The sequence below is a fragment of the Hylobates moloch genome, unplaced genomic scaffold (genome assembly GCF_009828535.3).
Source record: "Hylobates moloch isolate HMO894 unplaced genomic scaffold, HMol_V3 SCAFFOLD_2, whole genome shotgun sequence".
Lineage (NCBI taxonomy): Eukaryota > Metazoa > Chordata > Mammalia > Primates > Hylobatidae > Hylobates > Hylobates moloch.
The window spans coordinates 138003487-138022790 of NW_026652277.1; positions in this window are offsets into that span (position 1 = coordinate 138003487).

The window sequence follows — 19304 nt, forward strand, 5'->3', positions numbered from 1 at the left end:
ACCTACAGTGATTTATTTCCCTCCCATGAACTTGTAAAATGAAGGATTATTAATTGTATGTTTTGATAAAGCAACTCCCAGAAATGTTTACTTTTTTATGTAATGTGGAATATAATGTAATGTAATGTGGAATATAAAAAATTAAAATCTGATATATAAGTTGATAATTATTCTCACAGTTCTTCAAAAAATTTAAGATCTAATTGCTCTAAAATTCTCTATAAATAATTTAATGTTATTTTAACACCTCATATTCACTTAATATTTTATTGTTTAAATGTTACATTTATTTGTATAATCTTTCTAATTAATTATTAAAGAAGAGGTCTAATATTTTGTATGTTTTAGTGATCCTCACAACTTACTGTAATGCCACATGTATCTTTTCAACATTGTGATAGCTCTATTTCTTGTTATTAGAAGTTTGCACTGATAATAATAGCCTAAGTTCCCCATTATGGAACATTTGTATATGGTGAAAGTTTGGCTCTTATGCATTATGTGAAAAAGGAGAACTTTGTTCATAAATATTTGATCATTGCTTTGCTTATTTCTTTAGAATAGATTTTTAAGAGAATAATTGGTTCAAGATACATAAATTATTTTAATATTATTTATACATAGTGTCAAATTGTTTTCCCGACATTTGCATCATTTAAAACATAGTTACAATAATCAAAAACAGCAGCATAGACTTTAAAAATTGAACTAAAGATAGATCAATGCCAGAATTTCCATCAGGACAATGGATAAGAGGGTAATACATACATGAGACAGAAATAGTATTGTAAAGGCTTTGAAAACAAGGTAAATCCTAGAACCACAACCCATGGGAAGCTGCTTAGAACTTACTTTCTAATACCAATCTAGTTGATTACTTGATAAAGGAAAAATATCATTGTTCTCTAGATGATTCAAACATGACCTAGAGTCTAGTTATATAAAATTAAAACTATTCGGGATATAATTTAAAATTACATATATAAAATAGGAAAATCCCAACTTGCATCAGAAAAAATAATTAGCAGAAGCATATACCAATATGATGTAGATGTGAGAATTATCTGGCCAAGGTTTTAAGTCACATCTAAAAATGCACCAGCCTGCGCAATCACATACATTCTTGGGTAAATGAATAAATGAAAGACTTAACAAAGAAATAGAAGATACAAATAGCATTTTTAAAAATAAAAAAGGAAAATTCTTAATAGCTGAATAACTGAATAGCAGAATTGAGATTTAAAAACAAAGGCAGTGAATTTGAAGATAAATAAAGAGAAATTATGAGATCTGAAAAACAGAGAGAAAAAGGAAAGAGCACAATTTGGGACCTGTGGGACTTTAACAAAATATCTAACATTCGTGACAGCAGAATACCATAAAGAGAGGAAAAAAGACTGCAATGTCAAAAAAAAAAAAAAAAGTTTGAATAATTGTTTGTAAACCTCCCAATTTGGTGAAAGACACAAACCTACAGATTCAAGAATCTAACTGAACCCCAAACAAAATACATTCAAAGAAATCTATGCTCTGGTACATGATAATAAAACTGGTGAAACATTTTCAAGATGGCATTTAAAAGCAGCCAGAAGGAAATGATGCATTAACTATAGGGAAAGAAATGTTTGAAGGACAGTTGATTTCTCATCAGAAATCCCAGAGATTTAGAATAGAAGAATAGAAGGAAGTGGCAAAATATTTTTAAAGTGCTTGATATGGTTTGGCTATGTCTCCACCCAAATCTTGTCTCGAATTGTAACTTCCATAATTCCCTCATGTTGTGGATGGGACCTGGTGGGAGATAACTGAATTATGGGGCAGTTTCAACCAATCTGTTCTCTTAGTAGTGAATAAGTCTCATGACATCTGATGGTTTTATAAGGGGAAACCCCTTTCACTTGGTTCTCATCCTCTTTTGTCTGCTGCCATGTAAGACGTGCCTTTCAGCTTCCACCATGATTGTGAGGCCTCCCCAGCCAGGTGGAACTGTGAGTCCAGTAAATCTCTTTTTCTTTATATATTACCCAGTCTCAGGTATGTCTTTATCAGCAGCATGAAAACGGGTTAATACAATTCTTAAAAACAAACCGTCAACCCAGAAATTACAGACATTGTTAGAATGGAATAACAGAACAAAACAATCATGGCTGTCTACAAGAAACTCACTTTGAATATATTAATAGATAGCTTAAAAGAAAGTTCTCAAATTACTAATCTAAACTTTTTCTGATCCCCAACCAAATATATTATAAGAAAATAATACTAGAGATTAATATCCATTATAATAAACACAGAGGCAAAATTTTTAACAAAATATTAACAAATCAAACCTAATAATATATAAATGTATATTATAACAGCACCAGCCTGGGTTTATCTAAGAATGCAAATTTGATTCAATAATTTAAAATCCATGCATATTACTCACCAACTAAATATTACAATTTTTTGAAATACATGATCATTTCAATAGGTGCAGAAAAGGTACTTGACAATATTCAACAAACCTGATAAGAAAAAAACAGTCCATCTGCTGATTGTGGTGGTGGTGACTCTGTTTTTCAATGCTCTAGAACTACAGCAATAAAAGATATTCATTTTACTAATTTTATATCTCAATTAAAAATATAAAAATAAAGCTATAAAATCACATACACATATATACATAAAATATTGACTTATGTTTTAACTTTAAAGTTATAAATAACAATTCTTATAATTAACATTGTATGTTTCACATGTCCCATTTGAACTTAAATATATAATAATTTGAAAATCTATATTCATCCTGATGAGGAAATCAATTCTGTTATAATGTAGTACTGACCTTTTCATGATACCAGATCCCCTTAATGTCTAAAATTACCCAAATTTATTTTTTCATTACTACTCTAGCCTTCCTGCTCACAATATTTCTGTTATATAAAATTTCCAAGTTTCATGGACTTTAATCATGGAAATAACTTAAAAATGTATTCTTAGAAAGAGAATAATTGTCCTAAGGTAAAAGGTAATATAGCAAATATGGCAGTAGATGCATTTTTGGTATGACAACTTTTTTCAAAGTAGGGTATTTTCTTAGTGTGTTTTCTGCTGCTATGATGGAATACCACAGGCTGAGTAATTTACTTAAAAGGGACATTTATTTCTCACAGTTCTAGGGTTTGGGAAGTCCAAGAGCATGGCACTGGCATCTGGTGGGGGTGATCCTATCATGGAAGGCAGAAGGCAGATGCAAGCAAATGAGTCAGAGAGAAAATGGGGACCAAATTTTCCCCGTTTACCAGGAGCCCACTCTTGCAATAACTAACCACTCCTGAGATAATGGTATTGAGTAATTCATGAGGGCAGATCCCCCATGCTCTAATCACCTCTTAAAGGTCCCACCTACCAACACTGTTACTATAGCTATTACGTTTCCCACACATGAATCTTGAGGGATGTATTCAAACCATAGCATTACCTCCTTGCTCTCCAAATTTGTATCTTTTTCACAATGGAAAACACATTCATTCTATTATTAATGTTTTCACAAGTCTTAACTTCTTCGACCATCAACTCAAAATCCAAAGTCTAGAGCCTCATCTAGATTTGATCTGGGTGAAACTCAGAGCATAATTTGTAATGAGGCAGATTCCTCCAATGGTGAGTCCGCAAAATCAAATTAAATTACCTACTTTCAAAATACAATGGTGGGACAGGCATAGGATAGACATTCTGAAAAGGGAGAAATGGGCAACAAGAAAATGACAGCCATCCCCAAGTAAGTCCAAAATCCAAAGGGAAAAACAACATTAAGTCTTAAAGCTGGGGAATTATCTCCTTTAACTTCCTGTCCCACAACCTAGGCACACTGGGCAGATTGGGCTCCCAATGCCTCAGGCAGCCCCACTCCTATGGTTTTCCTGGGCTCAGTTCATGCTTCAGCTCTCTCGGATTGAAATTGCATACTGGCTCTGGGTTCCTAGGGGCTGTCTCACTGCCACAGCTTCACTAGGCATTGCCCTACTGGGGAATCTCTCTGGAAGCCTCAAATCCACATTTTCACTAGGCATTAACCTAGTAGGGTCTCTCTGCATTGGCTTTGCTCCCATGGCTCTGGTTTGGCTGGTAGTTCTGAAGGTTGGGATTCTAAAGCATGATACCAGCTTCTAGCAAGGGTCATCTCATGGTAGAAGGTATAATGCAGTAGTAGGCATGTGAGAGAGGGAAACTGAGGGCTAGACCACCCCCTTTCATCAGGTGCCCACTCCCACAATAACCAACTTACTCCTGTGTGTTCATAACATTAATCTGTCCTGAATATGGATTCCCTATTACCTAATTACCTCTTAAAGTTCCCATCTTCCAATACTTACTACGTCAATTAGAATGCAACACATGAACTTTAGGGGATATACGCAAACCATAGCAGTTTTGCTAATCAGATATTTTATCTCTAGTGATCCATCCAAGAGTAAAACTACTCCAAAGTGCTGATGTTCCAAAGTTTAGAACTGAGCTCATTAGGAGTCAATGCATTTATTGATTTTATCTCTAAACAATTTGGCAATGAAAGTGTACAAAATAACTCTAGGGCAGACAGCCAAAAAATAGTAGCAGATCCCTCTTGTATAGAAGACACATTCTTTGTCTTATAATCCAAATAACGCTCTAAAATGTCATTATATGAAGTTGGGCTTAATGTTTTGTGTTTAATGTTGTGGTTGATGTCACAGGGTTTTAAAAATACATTAGTTTTTCAAGCTCCTTTTTGGTTTATTAGACTCCATTATTCAATTCTGGGCCCCCTCTTTCTACATTCCTCTCTTCCATTTTTTTTCCTCTATGATTTTCTTAAAATATTCTTAATTAACCAAAATGCATATTTTTTCTTGGGCCATTTACTATGATAACCTATTAGAAACCTGACTAGGAACAGAAGAAAAGGCTTAGTGGGGTATATGAAGAGAGTTTAAAAAAGATAATTTATAGAGGAGTAGGCAACAAAAATGAAAAGCATTTAAAGCCTCCGGGACCAAGCAACGGTGGGAAATTATCATCATGTTTTGGCCTAAATGGACAAGGGAAGGGACCCTTGCTGTAACCCAGTGAAGGCTATTTCCTTGAGAATGAGGCCCAGACAGAAGCTATGGCTCTAGTAGAAGAATGCAGAACCTACTGAATTGTGGACTGAATGGCAGGAAACAAAGGAAATCAATACCAAGCTACTCTCTTTTTTTGCCAGACTCCCTTTAATTGAACTCAAATGGAAACTCTAGGAAACAGTTTTTGTCATTCAAAGAGAAAGACAGCGAAGGATAGAGAATACACCTAGAGGTTCAAACAGAGAATATATACTACAATATAGCAACCACTCTATACCTTTGGTTGAAAAAAAACTGTGTTCTCAAAATAGAAAAATACAAATCTTCAGTAGTTTTGTCTTGAGTTGCCACAGTTTTCCATGAATAGTGTTATCAAGTGATACGGTTTGGCTCTGTGTTCTCACCCAAATCTCATCTTGATTATAATCCTGATATGCCAAGGGAGGGACCTGCAATCCCCACATGTCGAGGGAAGGAGGTAATTGGATCGTGGGGATGGTTTCCACCATGCTGTTTTCATAATAGTGAGTGAGTCCTCATGAGTTCTGATGGTTTTATAAGTGTTTGACAGTTCCTCTTTCACATGCTCTCTCTTCTGCCACCTTGTGAAGAAGGTGCCTGCTTTCCCTTCTGCATTGATTATAAGTTTCCTGAGGCCTCCCCGGCTATGCGGAACTGTTAGTCAATTAAATCTCTTTCCTTTATAAATTACCCAGTCTTGGGTATTTTTTTATAGCAGTGTGAAAATGGGCTAATATATCAAGCATGGGAATACTAAGTGTCAATGCAGTCAACACTGATTCTGACACACCTCCTCCTTGCCCTCATTTTGTATTATAAGTTTTAATTAGGATCACTGACTTGCTTCTCTTTGATTCAGTGATATTTAGATAACAAAATTGCCAGGTGACTCAATTTTCAGTTCATTGAAACCAACTGTTTGCCCTGTAGAAGCACTTAGCTCTTAGTCCTACAAGTTTCGAGTATATTGTCCCTAGACTTGTAAGAAAATAAAGTCCTTAAGTGTGTTATTATTATTGGCTATAAATGTGAAGGGGCCCACATATACTTCTACCATTTTTGTTGGTGTACCTGCATAATCTGGCTATGTGGGAAATGGCAATACATATTGACCATTGATTTAAGGCTTAATGTACCCTATAGCACAGCACTTCAGCCTTTTAGAATGTTTTCTCCCAGTGTACTTTGTGAATGAGTCCTTACCATTATGCCTCATCATTTTGTGGGAATGGGCACATGGTAAACAATTGAATACTTTCAGTATTAACCCATAGATGTACCTCTTTCATGTAAAATATATCCTTTAGTCAAAGAAAATATTGTGTTGTAGACTCAGGCACTCTGTAAGTCCAAAATAGTGATAATAGCATGAGCACTGAGGCACAAAAGGAAAAAATTCATATTCTAATAACATATGTATTTCCTTGAGTACAACCCCTACCCCCTCCAAACCTCCAAGATAGAAAGCATTCTATGTAATCAGCTTGCCATCACCAACTTGCCACCTGGTGGCATGCTGCCTCCCTTCCATCCAGGAAATAGTGTCATACAGGCCTTAGTGTTAGCCCCTTATAGGCATACAGATGATCCTTACACTCTGTGTCCATTCGAAAATGTTTTTCCTCATACGTCTCTTCCAAACTGCCTTGCCAACAATCTTCTAATTTTGTTTTAGTCGAGATCCTGACCAATGTAGAACATTTTCTGAACTATGTTATTAAATGGACACAACCAGGTACATACTCTTAACTTCACAAGACAAGATGATGTAATCTCTAGTCTTTCTACTCTTCTCTTCCTCCATTCTTATGGCCTAAATATATGTCTCCACTCAGGTTTCCAAAGCAACAAAACTTTGTGGAAACTTGACAAAAATATCTATTTATTATATCTGAAACTATTCTCATATGAATAGAAAAATTATCTTCTCACTCTATTTTACAGTGCAAAAACATGATTGAATCATCGAAATAAAATGTTAGTCACAGTTTCATAAGGTTAGTTTTACCCAGAATCTGCCTGACATTAATTGCATTATTTCTTTGTCATGCAGCTACATCTGCTGTATTCTGATCTCATCATAGCAGTGGATGAAGTGTGGCGAAATTTGTATGTGTTTAGCTGATTAAAATTTACTATAAAGATTCAGGCAATATGAGCTGTACACATTGATTTATGAATTTATCTGCACATAGAAAAATGTAACATTTGCTGTGTAAACCCCTAAGGGTTAAGCCAGAATCTCTCTAGGTGAACACTAATGCATAACTATTGCCTGTGGAAAGTTGCTAAATAAAACGTTTACCAACTGACACGTTTACATTCACAAAGATGAATAAACGTTTGCTTTTCTTTTCAGCCAATTATATGATGAAATTGGAAACTACTTGAAATGAACTTTTGTATTCTATAACATCAATAAATTTGCATGAGGATTAGAAATATAATGTTAATATTTCTTTACATTTGCTCTTCTTTAATGTAAACATGAACTTACTAATTATATAAATTTTATTGAGGAATTAAATAATCTTGTTAGTTGTTTCCTTGCTTCTAAAAATATAGGTACATTAATGAGACATCAAAACTCTCATTTGAGATTTGAAACCTGGCATTTTATTTTGTCAGCAGGGAAAGGAGGAGGTACACTTCCTCCTTTTCATCTATAAGCATGGATTAGAAATCTTGTAATTTTAAACAGCTCAGAATGTAAAGTTTTGGCATAGTCATCTAATTTTTTATGAGACATTGCCTCTAGTTAACAGCAGTAAAATGTTAATTTAGTCTTTGATAGAACATATTTGCATTATAACTCAGAACAGTTTTGGTATATGCTAATTCTGAAATAAAAAATGCCCTAATTAATGAATGAATCAATACAAAAACTACTAAATGTCTGAAATGGCAAAGCTGATCAAAGGTGCCAAAATAGTATGGCAATGCACAGTGTAAGTGAATTCCCAGTGTTATATGTTAAGTGATTTCAGGGACTTATAAATAAAACATCTAATTGATAATATCTAAAAGCATGCACAGTATGCTATCTTCCATGAAATTACCTGCTTGTACACATTTTTGAACTATGCCAATGAATATTTTGAAATTTATTTTTCTAATATGCTTACTTTATTTTGCAGGTGATAAGTAAACCTGATGAGAAACATCAATTTTTTTCAGTGTTTGCTGGTTAGGTTCATATAACAAATTTTAAAAATAGATTGTTATAATAAGAAAATAAGGATAACAGTAAAATAAATTTCTCCTACCTTGAGTCTGTGGATATGCTAAACATGATCTGTTTTTATTGCTATTAAATTCTTGCACTGTAAGTGTAGGAAGGCACTGATAGCCAACATATCTAGTTTTTTAAAAAAATTTAAATAAATGTGCAGCTCACACTTACATTTACTATATTTTCCCTATATTGTGTTATGCTTCAGTCTCATAATTCTCATTCATGATTATTTCATGGTCATTCGGAGTATAGTTTAACTCTAGCTGGTTTCCTGAAACATTGTGATCATCAGTGGTTGCTAGCTTTATTTACTTAAATTCTACTGATATGTCAGAAGTCCGAACCTTAAATAAAACACTTTAACACTGGATATTTTTGCATGAGGCAAATGTTTCTATAACACTGAATATGTCATGTTCCTGGACCACCCACTCTTTTTTAGAGATCTCTGTTGGGTTATAAATGTATGTTTAGTGGTTATCTCCACATCAGCCAGTATATTCAATTTTACAATGTTGTAGTAAGCTTCACAAGCACTCTTGGTAAGGGTATTCTAGTATAAAGTATTATGCAATCTGTTTGTCGATTGGCTTCACTGTCAGAGACAGTTAGAATCTCATTCCTCTTGTCAACATCCTCACTAAGAATAATATTCCTGAGGACAATGATAACTGCATGTGCTCAAATTATCAGAGGGCATGACAAATAAATGGCATATGTAATTTGTGAAAGTTGAACTAACTAATGAGCTATGAAGAGGACCTAAAGGTCTATATATGCATTTTTTTGTAGTATTTGGGCTTACAGCATTAATAAAGTTTTACTTCAATTTACTTAGCATATTTTTCTGAATAGCTCAAAGTGATTTTAAATTTGTTCACTACCTGACTTTTTACTCATTTCTACCCTTCTCAGAACATAAATTGGTGATAAAACATCTAATAGAATCATATATTCTATGTATTATAATACATAGAGCTCTCATTTTTCTTCTAAATATATTTTTATATGATTAATTGCATACATGACTATCTTGTTTTTAATTTTAAATGGAACCATTAAAGACTGGAATAGTGAAGCACCATGACTGTACATTTTGTAGGGTTATTATTTTTAATTATTCAATGTTTACTCTGTTTATAAAGATTATCTTTTTTCCATATTATAAATTGCTTCAATTTTACAATCCTTCTAAAAACATTATGTCCAAAATTTTAACTTGCGACTTAGCACAATGGCAAAATTTTCACATTTTCATCTCTTATCACTGTTTCCTAAGCAGTAACCAGAAGTAGCAACTAATAGGACAACTGAATGAAGCACAGAGAAAACGCGTGTGTCTTTAGCAGGAAAGCTGACAGCAAAAACAATGTGAGTGTCTCACAGAGCAGCTACATCTGCATCAAAAGAGGCTTAGACACTTTCTGATATTGAAGGGATAAACAGAGAAACATTCCCTAACCACAGACTGCTCTCTCATTGTCAACCAGACTTAGGCCAAAAGGATCAAATTTATGGGAAATAAGCTATTAAAAATATCTGGCATTGATTCTGGAAACACCCTTACTAAATTCTTGATAAGTATGTTCGGAAAGAGAGGGAATACTGAAGATGAGGTGATGTCACTTGTGTCATTCCCTATGTTGGTACCAACCCAGAAATGCCTTACAGATGTCTCTTGCCAACTTGAAAGAAGCTGGTTCTCTACACTTGTTAAAATATAACACATGATAGTTGTTTGAAGTCATGGAAGCTTATTTAGCAGAACAATGAGTAGTACTGGCTGCCAATCTCATGAGCATATTTAATGGAGAGGATAGTCTTGAATTAAATAGCTGTATATTTTTGCACTACTTCATTTGGTTCCATATGGAAAGAAAACATATGGACTGAGAAGTGGCCAGGAGTTGCATCATGTACAAGTGTACATACATTTCAAAACCCTGCATGAAATAATTTCAAACTAAGTCTCAGTGTCATAGCATTCAAGGGTATGGAAATATCAAGGGCCATCTAAATGTTTCCAGACATTCTGTGACAAGCTATATTCTTGTTTAAATCTAAGTAAACTTCAAGAATTTTAATACACTCTCAGATGCCTATTAACATTTAAAAGCTACAGTGGAATAAAAGTTTAAAAAACAAAAAGCAAAATTGGACCTAAATGACAAGCCTGAAATTAGAAACTTATTGCCTTGTCTCTCATAAGTTGCAATATGTGTTATGGGAGACAGCTGCAAATCTCGGAGCCAGCTATGACTATGACCTTTTCACTGTCACTCATTTGAAGTTATGGTTGTATGGTAAATGTTTTATGGACTTCAAATCAGACTACTGATTGATGTGTGTGGATGCATTCCATTTCTGTCTTATCTTGTGATACAATTAGGACTAAAGTACCAAAGGAGGCCGAGAGGAGGGTGGTGGTTTGGGGACCTAAACAGACTCATCCCCTGAGGCAGTTAAAGGGCTAGAGAGCGGACCCAAGTTAGCACTGAGGGTACTCCATGGTGCTGACAGAATAGCATATGAATGTTGTCAGGGTGGAAGTTGGCAGATGGTATTGGCAAATCTGTTAAGAGTTGAGTGTGGGACACTGAGAAGCAAATTAGCAGGGAGAGCCCTACGTGAAAAATCGTGGGAGATGTAACACTAGATTATAGAAGCAGCAAACAGGCCTCTTGAAGGTAGTCTGTCAGGAGATACCAAGACCTCATTCTTATTTTGGATTCGAAGGAAATATTTCACATGTGGTGGGGATCCTGGCAACACAAAGACCAGGTTCTAGATCGTCATGCCTTTTGTGCAAGACAGACATTTATACACAAGGAAAAAAACAGTAATCTAAAACCAAAGCTGAATTAACTACCTGACAAGATGACTTTATACTAATGGCAGTTATCAATTATGCCTTATGTTAAACATGATCCCTTTTGATAAACATAGTCCCTTAATGAAACACAACTATGTGAGAGGAAACTGGAAAAATTGGAAGAATTTTATAAAGGTCTCAACATTTCCTCAGCTGAAAAATGGATATAATAAAGCTTCCCCAACCTACGTTATGTAATTGTGAGAATTTCAAAAATTTAATGCATTCTACATATGATTCTTTACTCACATTTTCTTGTGGTAAAGACTGCTAGATGTTCATCAATGTCTTTTTTCCCCTTCTTTTAATCTTATTAGTATGTTGGGTTTCTATCCCTGCTCTGCACTTACATGTGGTGGCAATAGATCTAGTGAAGAAGTGATAAGAGCCACTTGTGGACCAAGAATTTAAGAAACAGGTATTCCTCCTCTAAGTTCTGTTCCCTTCTGTTAGATGCATATGGATGGTAACCAGAGTCTAAAGGATAATGGGTGGAAGGAAGGAGGCTACATCCTTAAATCACTATATGTAAACGATCCATACAACATACACATCCACACTAGACCGCGGATATGGAAGCAAGAAAGAAAATTCTGCTTTTCCTAATGCATGTTTGGATTTGTTAGAGTTATTTCAGCACGTCTACTTTAATAAACTTCTGGATACTTCAGACTCAAATGTTAGTAAAATTTTCTGTCATTGCCTTTATATCTATTTTTCTAAAGTGCAGTATCGTCTATCTTCACAGTTCACTACACCAGCTTTCTCTTCACTAAATTGCAGCCCTTTACTGTTCAATCTCATAATCTGCTGTTTTTTTACATTCTACAGATTATTGATATATTACATATTATTTTGTATTTTTTACCTATTTATTTTATGTGTTTTATTGGTATATATTATTTATATGAATAAAAAAACTTTAACTTACCAAGTAATATATTCATTTGGCATCAAGTATTTATTCATAGGAACTATATATAAAAATAAATATAGAAATTTCTATTCATCTATTTATATACATCTATCTCAAAGAAGAAAAATTTTTTTTATTTTATTATTATTATTATACTTTAAGTTTTAGGGTACATGTGCACAATGTGCAGGTTTGTTACATATGTATCCATGTGCCATGTTGGTGTGCTGCACCCATTAACTCGTCATTTAGCATTAGGTATATCTCCTGATGCTGTCCCTCCCCGCTCTTCCCACCCCACAACAGTCCCCGGAGTGTGATGTTCCCCTTCTTGTGTCCATGTGTTCTCATTGTTCAATTCCCACCTATGAGTGAGAACATGTGGTGTTTGGTTTTTGGTCCTTGCGATAGTTTACTGAGAATGATGGTTTCCAGTTTCATCCATGTCCCTACAAAGGACATGAACTCATCATTTTTTTATGGCTGCATAGTATTCCATGGTGTATATGTGCCACATTTTCTTAATCCAGTCTATCGTTGTTGGACATTTGGGTTGGTTCCAAATCTTTGCTGTTGTTAATAGTGCTGCAATAAACATACGTGTGCATGTGTCTTTATAGCAGCATGATTTATAGTCCTTTGGGTATATACCCAGTAATGGGATGGCTGGGTCAAATGGTATTTCTAGTTCTAGATCCCTGAGGAATCACCACACTGACTTCCACAATGGTTGAACTAGTTTACAGTCTCACCAACAGTGTAAAAGTGTTCCTATTTCTCCACATCCTCTCCAGCACCTGTTGTTTCCTGACTTTTTAATGATGGCCATTCTAACTGGTGTGAGATGGTATCTCATTGTGGTTTTGATTTGCATTTCTCTGATGGCCAGTGATGATGAGCATTTTTTCATGTGTTTTTTGGCTGCATAAATGTCTTCTTTTCAGAAGTGTCTGTTCATGTCCTTCACCCACTTTTTGATGGGGTTGTTTGTTTTTTTCTTGTAAACTTGTTTGAGTTCATTGTAGATTCTGGATATTAGCCCTTTGTCAGATGAGTAGGTTGCAAAAATTTTCTCCCATTTTGTAGGCGGCCTGTTCACTCTGATGGTAGTTTCTTTTGCTGTGCAGAAGCTCTTTAGTTTAATTAGATCCCATTGTCAATTTTGGCTTTTGTTGCCATTGCTTTTGGTGTTTTAGACATGAGGTCCTTGCCCATGCCTATGTCCTGAATGCTATTGCCTAGGTTTTCTTCTAGGATTTTAGTGGTGTTAGGTCTAACATGTAAGTCTTTAATCCATCTTGAGTTAATTTTTGTACAAGGTGTAAGGAAGGGATCCAGATTCAGCTTTCTCCATATGGCTAGCCAGTTTTCCCAGCACCATTTACTAAATAGGGAATCCTTTTCCCATTGCTTGTTTTTGTCAGGTTTGTCAAAGATCAGGTAGTTGTAGATATGCGGCATTATTTCTGAGGTCTGTGTTCTGTTCCATTGATCTATGTCTCTGTTTTGGTACCAGTACCATGCTGTTTTGGTTACTGTAGCCTTGTAGTATAGTTTGAAGTCAGGTAGCGTGATGCCTCCAGCTTTGTTCTTTTGGCTTAGGATTGACTTGGCGATGCGGGCTCTTTTTTGATTCCATATGAACTTTAAAGTAGTTTTTCCAATTCTGTGAAGAAAGTCAGTGGTAGCTTGATGGGGATGCGATTGAATCTATAAATTACTTTGGGCAGTATGGCCATTTTCACGATATTGATTCTTCCAACCCATGAGCATGGAATGTTCTTCCATTTGTTTGTATCCTCTTTTATTTCATTGAGCAGTGGTTTGTAGTTCTCCTTGAAGAGGTCCTTCACGTCATTTGTGAGTTGGATTCCTAGGTATTTTATTCTCTTTGAAGCAATTGTGAATGGGAGTTCACTCATGATTTGGCTCTCTGTCTGTTATTGGTGTACAAGAATGCTTGTGATTTTTGTACATTGATTTTGTATCCTGAGACTTTGCTGAAGTTGCTTAGCAGCTTAAGGAGATTTTGGGCTGAGACAATGGGGTTTTCTAGATATACAATCATGTCATCTGCAAACAAGGACAGTTTGACTTCCTCTTTTCCTAATTGAATACCCTTTATTTCCTTCTCCTGCCTGATTGCCCTGGCCAGAATTTCCAACAATATGTTGAATAGGAGTGGTGAGAGAGGGCATCCCTGTCTTGTGCCAGTTTTCAAAGGGAATGCTTCCAGTTTTTGCCCATTCAGTATGATATTGGCTGTGGGTTTGTCATAGATAGTTCTTATTATTTTGAGATACGTCCCATCAATACCTAATTTATTGAGAATTTTTAGCATGAAGGGTTGTTGAATTTTGTCAAAGGCCTTTTCTGCATCTATTGAGATAATCATGTGGTTTTTGTCTTTGGTTCTGTTTATATGCTGGATTACATTTATTGATTTGTGTATGTTGAACCAGCCTTGCATCCCAGGGATGAAGCCCACTTGATCATGGTGTATAAACTTTTTGATGTGCTGCTGGATTCGGTTTGCCAAACGTTGAATATTGGCCCCCACTCTCTTCTGGCTTGTAGAGTTTCTGCCGAGAGATCAGCTGTTAGTCTGATGGGCTTCCCTTTGTGGGTAACCCGTCCTTTCTCTCTGGCTGCCCTTAACATTTTTTCCTTCATTTCAACTTTGGTGAATCTGACAATTATGTGTCTTGGAGTTGCTCTTCTCGAGGAGTATCTTTGTGGCGTTCTCTGTATTTCCTGAATCTGAATGTTGGCCTGCCTTGCTAGATTGGGGAAGTTCTCCTGGATAATATCTTGCAGAGTGTTTTCCAACTTGGTTCTATTCTCCCCGTCACTTCCAGGTACACCAATCAGATGTAGGTTTGGTCTCTTCACATAGTCCCATACTTCTTGGAGGCTTTGTTTGTTTCTTTTTATTCCTTTTTCTCTAAACTTCCCTTCTCGCTTCATTTCATTCATTTCATTTTCCATCAAAGCCAACCTTTTCTTCCAGTTGATTGCAACAGCTACTGAGGCTTCTGCATTCTTCACATAGTTCTCGAAACTTCGCTTTCAGCTCCATCAGCTCCTTCAAGCACTTCTCTGCACTGTTTATTTTAGTTATACATTCGTCTAATTTTTTTTCAAAGTTTTTAACTTCTTTGCCATTCGTTTGAATTTCCTCCTGTAGCTTGGAGTAGTTTGATCGTCTGAAGCCTTCTTCTCTCAACTCGTCAAAGTCATTCTCCATCCATCTTTGTTCTGTTACTGGTGAGGAACTGCGTTCCTTTGGAGGAGGAGAGGTACTATGCTTTTTAGAGTTTCCTGTTTTTCTGCTCTGTTCTCTCCCCATCTTTGTAGTTTTTCCTACTTTTGGTCTTTGATGATGGTGATGTACAGATGGGTTTTTGGTGTGGATGTCCTTTCTGTTTGTTAGTTTTCCTTCTAACAGACAGGAACCTCAGCTGCAGGTCTGTTGGAGTTTGCGAGGTCCACTCCAGACGCTGTTTTGCTGGGTGTCAGCAGCAGTGGCTGCAGAACAGCGGATTTTCGTGAACCGCAAATGTTGCTGCATGATCATTCCTCTGGAAGTTTTGTTGTCTCAGAGGAGGACCCAGCTGAATGAGGTGTCAGTCTGTCCCTACTGGGGGGTGCCTCCCAGTGAGGCTACTCTGGGGTCAGGGACCCACTTTAGGAGGCAGTCTGCCTGTTCTCAGATCTCCAGCTGCGTGCTGGGAGAACCACTACTCTCTTCAAAGCTGTCAGACAGGGACATTTAAGTCTGCAGAGGTTCCTGCTGACTTTTTGTTTGTCTGTGCCCTGCCCACAGAGATGGAGCCTACAGAGGCAGGCAGGCCTCCTTGAGCTGTGGTGGGCTCCACCCAGTTCGAGCTTCCTGGCTGCTTTGTTTACCTAAGCAAGCCTGGGCAATGGGGGGCACCCCTTCCCCAGCCTCGCTGCTGCCTTGCAGTTTGATCTCAGACTGTTTTGCTAGCAATCAGTGAGACTCCGTGGGCATAAGACCCTCTGAGCCAGGTGCGGGACACAATCTCCTGGTGTGCCGTTTTCCAAGCCCGTTGGAAAAGTGCAGGATTAGGGTGGGAGTGACCTGATTTTCCAGTTGCGGTCTGTCATCCCTTTCTTTGACTAGGAAAGAGAACTCCCTGACCCCTTGCGCTTCCCAAGTGAGGCAATGCCTCGCCCTGCTTCGGCTCGCATACAGTGCGCTGCACCGGCTGTCCTGCACCCACTGTTTGGCACTCCCTAGTGAGATGAACCCGGTACCTCAGATGGAAATGCAGAAATCACCCGTCTTCTGCGTCGCTCATGCTAGGAGCTGTAGACTGGAGCTGTTCCTATTCGGCCATCTTGGCTCCAAAGAAGATAAATATTAACATGAATGAGGGTTTTGGTGAACTGAAATTTACCAAGTGTGGCTATGACTTCTATCTTTTACCCCAGTAGTAGATTTAATGCATTTTCAAATAATATACCTCTTCTACTGTCCTTATAAATAAAAATATAAATCTGCAAATAAAAATATTTTTAATTTGTTATTCTCCATGACCAATTCACATTTACACAAAATATTTTATTTAGTTTTCCTCCACAATCATTTAGAATTTACCTTTACCAACTATCAAGCTCACACCTCTAATCCCAGCACTTTGGGAGTCTGAGGCAGGCAGATCACAAGGTCAGGAGATCAAGACCATCCTGACTAACACGGTGAAACCCTGTTTCTACTAAAAATACAAAAAAAGAAAAAGTTAGCCAGGCATGGTGGCATGTACCTGTAGTACCAGCTACTCAGGAGGCTGAGGCAGGAGAATCGCTTGAACCCGGGAGGTGGAGGTTGCGATGAGCCGAGATCGCACCACTGCACTTCAGCCTGGGTGACAGTGAGACTCCATCTCAAAAAAAAAAAAAAAATCAGTTTTCTACAAAAACCTGTTTCTATCATGGTTTAGGAAGTGGAATGCTAATTATTGCTTGTAAGTGTTTTACATCACAAACATCTCTTTCAGTTTCCCTCTGTATGAAGCTGGGAAAGCCTTCACTTGGGAAATTGTTCAACTTGGAGAGTACATATCCTATAACCTGATGATAAGCTATAGAAAAAATATCTTTTCAGGATTCAAAACAAGAAATATGGTGTTGGATAGAGACATAAGTTGTCAAAAACCTGCCATATCTCTAATCAGAGACATTTAAAAGTGACATGCGAGACAGATGTCCAAATGACAGTATGATGATTCATCTTGATAGGTCTCTAGTCTTACTCTCTCCAGTATATATCCTAAACCCTATGTAACTTGACTATATTCCTTTAACTGCAAGGAGATGTGCTTCCACAGAAATGTAATGTAATTGTATATCCATGTTTTTTATTGGCAATTGATACAAGAAATGGCTACATAAAGCCAATTTTTATTCTTTATGTATCTGCTCCAGAGGATATTGAAAAACATTCTTTACAGAGAAATCAATACCATAAATTCACTTAGCATTTAGAAAAAAAGCATTTTCCTCCCAAAGATAATGAGACCTGGATAGTTCATATTTCTAGTTCTTGGTTGCCAGTATTCTCAGGGTACATTATTTCTAAATTATGAAAACAAGACATATATCCAGAATTCTGATTCAGTGTTTTTCTTTGTTTTGTTAATATTGTTTCACTTGTCATATAGGATTGTTGTCACTTGAAATGATTTTGTTTTTGTTTATTATGTATTATTCAAATTTATAGTATAGATTTCAAATGATAAATAAGTAATATTTTTAATATGTTAGAAATATTAACTAATGGATTGGAATATAGCAAGGGATTTATATGTAATATATATTTATACAGATACAGATAGAAATAAAAACAATTCTATATATAGTCATGCATTGCATAAAAATGGGAATACATCCTGTGAAATGTGGTATTGGGCAACTTTTTCATTGTGCAAAAATCAGAGTGTACTTACACAAACCTGTATAATCCAGCCTACTACACACTTAGGCTATTGCTCCTAGGCTACAAACATGCACAGCGCATTACTATACTAAATGATGTAGGCAATTGCAATGCAATGGTATTTGTATATCCAAACACAGAAAAGATATTGTAAAAATATGGTATAAGAGATGAAAAAATGGTACATCTGGTGTATTAGTCAAGGTTCTCTAGAGGGACAGAACTAATAGGGTAGATATAAAAATAGAAAGGGACAACTGACTGTATTAGTAAATTTTCATGCTGCTGATAAAGACATACCTGAGACTGGGCAATTTACAAAAGAAAGAAATTTAATAGACTTATATTTTCCACGTGTCTGGGAAGGCCTCACAATCATGGCAGCAGGTGAAAGGCACGTATCACATGGTGGCAGATAAGAGAAGAGAGCTTTTGAAGGAAAACTCCAGTTTTTAAAACCATCAAATATTGTGAGACGTATTCACTGTCATGAGAACAGTATGGGAAAAACTCACCCCCATTACTCAATTACTTCCCACCAGCTTCCTCCCATGACACATGGATATTGTGGGAGTTATAATTCAAGATGAGATTTGGGTGGCACACAGCCAAACTGTATCACCTGTGTATAGCACTTACCATGAAATGAGCTTGCAGGACTGGAAGTTGCTCTAAAGAAGTCAGTGAGTGAGTGGTGAATAAACTTGTAGCCCTAGCACATCACTGTGCACCACTGTAGATTTTATAAACTTAGGCTATACTAAATTTATTAAAAATACTTTTTTCTTCCATAATAAATTAACCTTAGCTTACTGTAACCTTAGCTTACTATAATCGTTTAAAAGTTTTAAACCATTTTACTCTTTTGTGATAACAGCTTAAGACACACATTTTATAGCTGTGCAAAAATATTTTTATATCCGCATTCTGCAAACGTTTTTCTATTCTTATTTTTTTAACTTTTTGAAAAATTTCATTAAAAACTAAGACACAAATACACATCTTATCCTAGGCCTACACAGGGTCAGGATCATTAAATCACTGTCTTCCACCTCCATTATCTTGTCCCACTGGAAGGTCTTCAGAGGCAATAACAAGCATGCAGCTGACATCTCTTGTAATAACAGTGACTTTCCTCTGGATTAACTACTGAAGGACCTGCCTGTAGTTACAGTTAACTTTTTAAAAAATAGATATAAGAAATATACTCT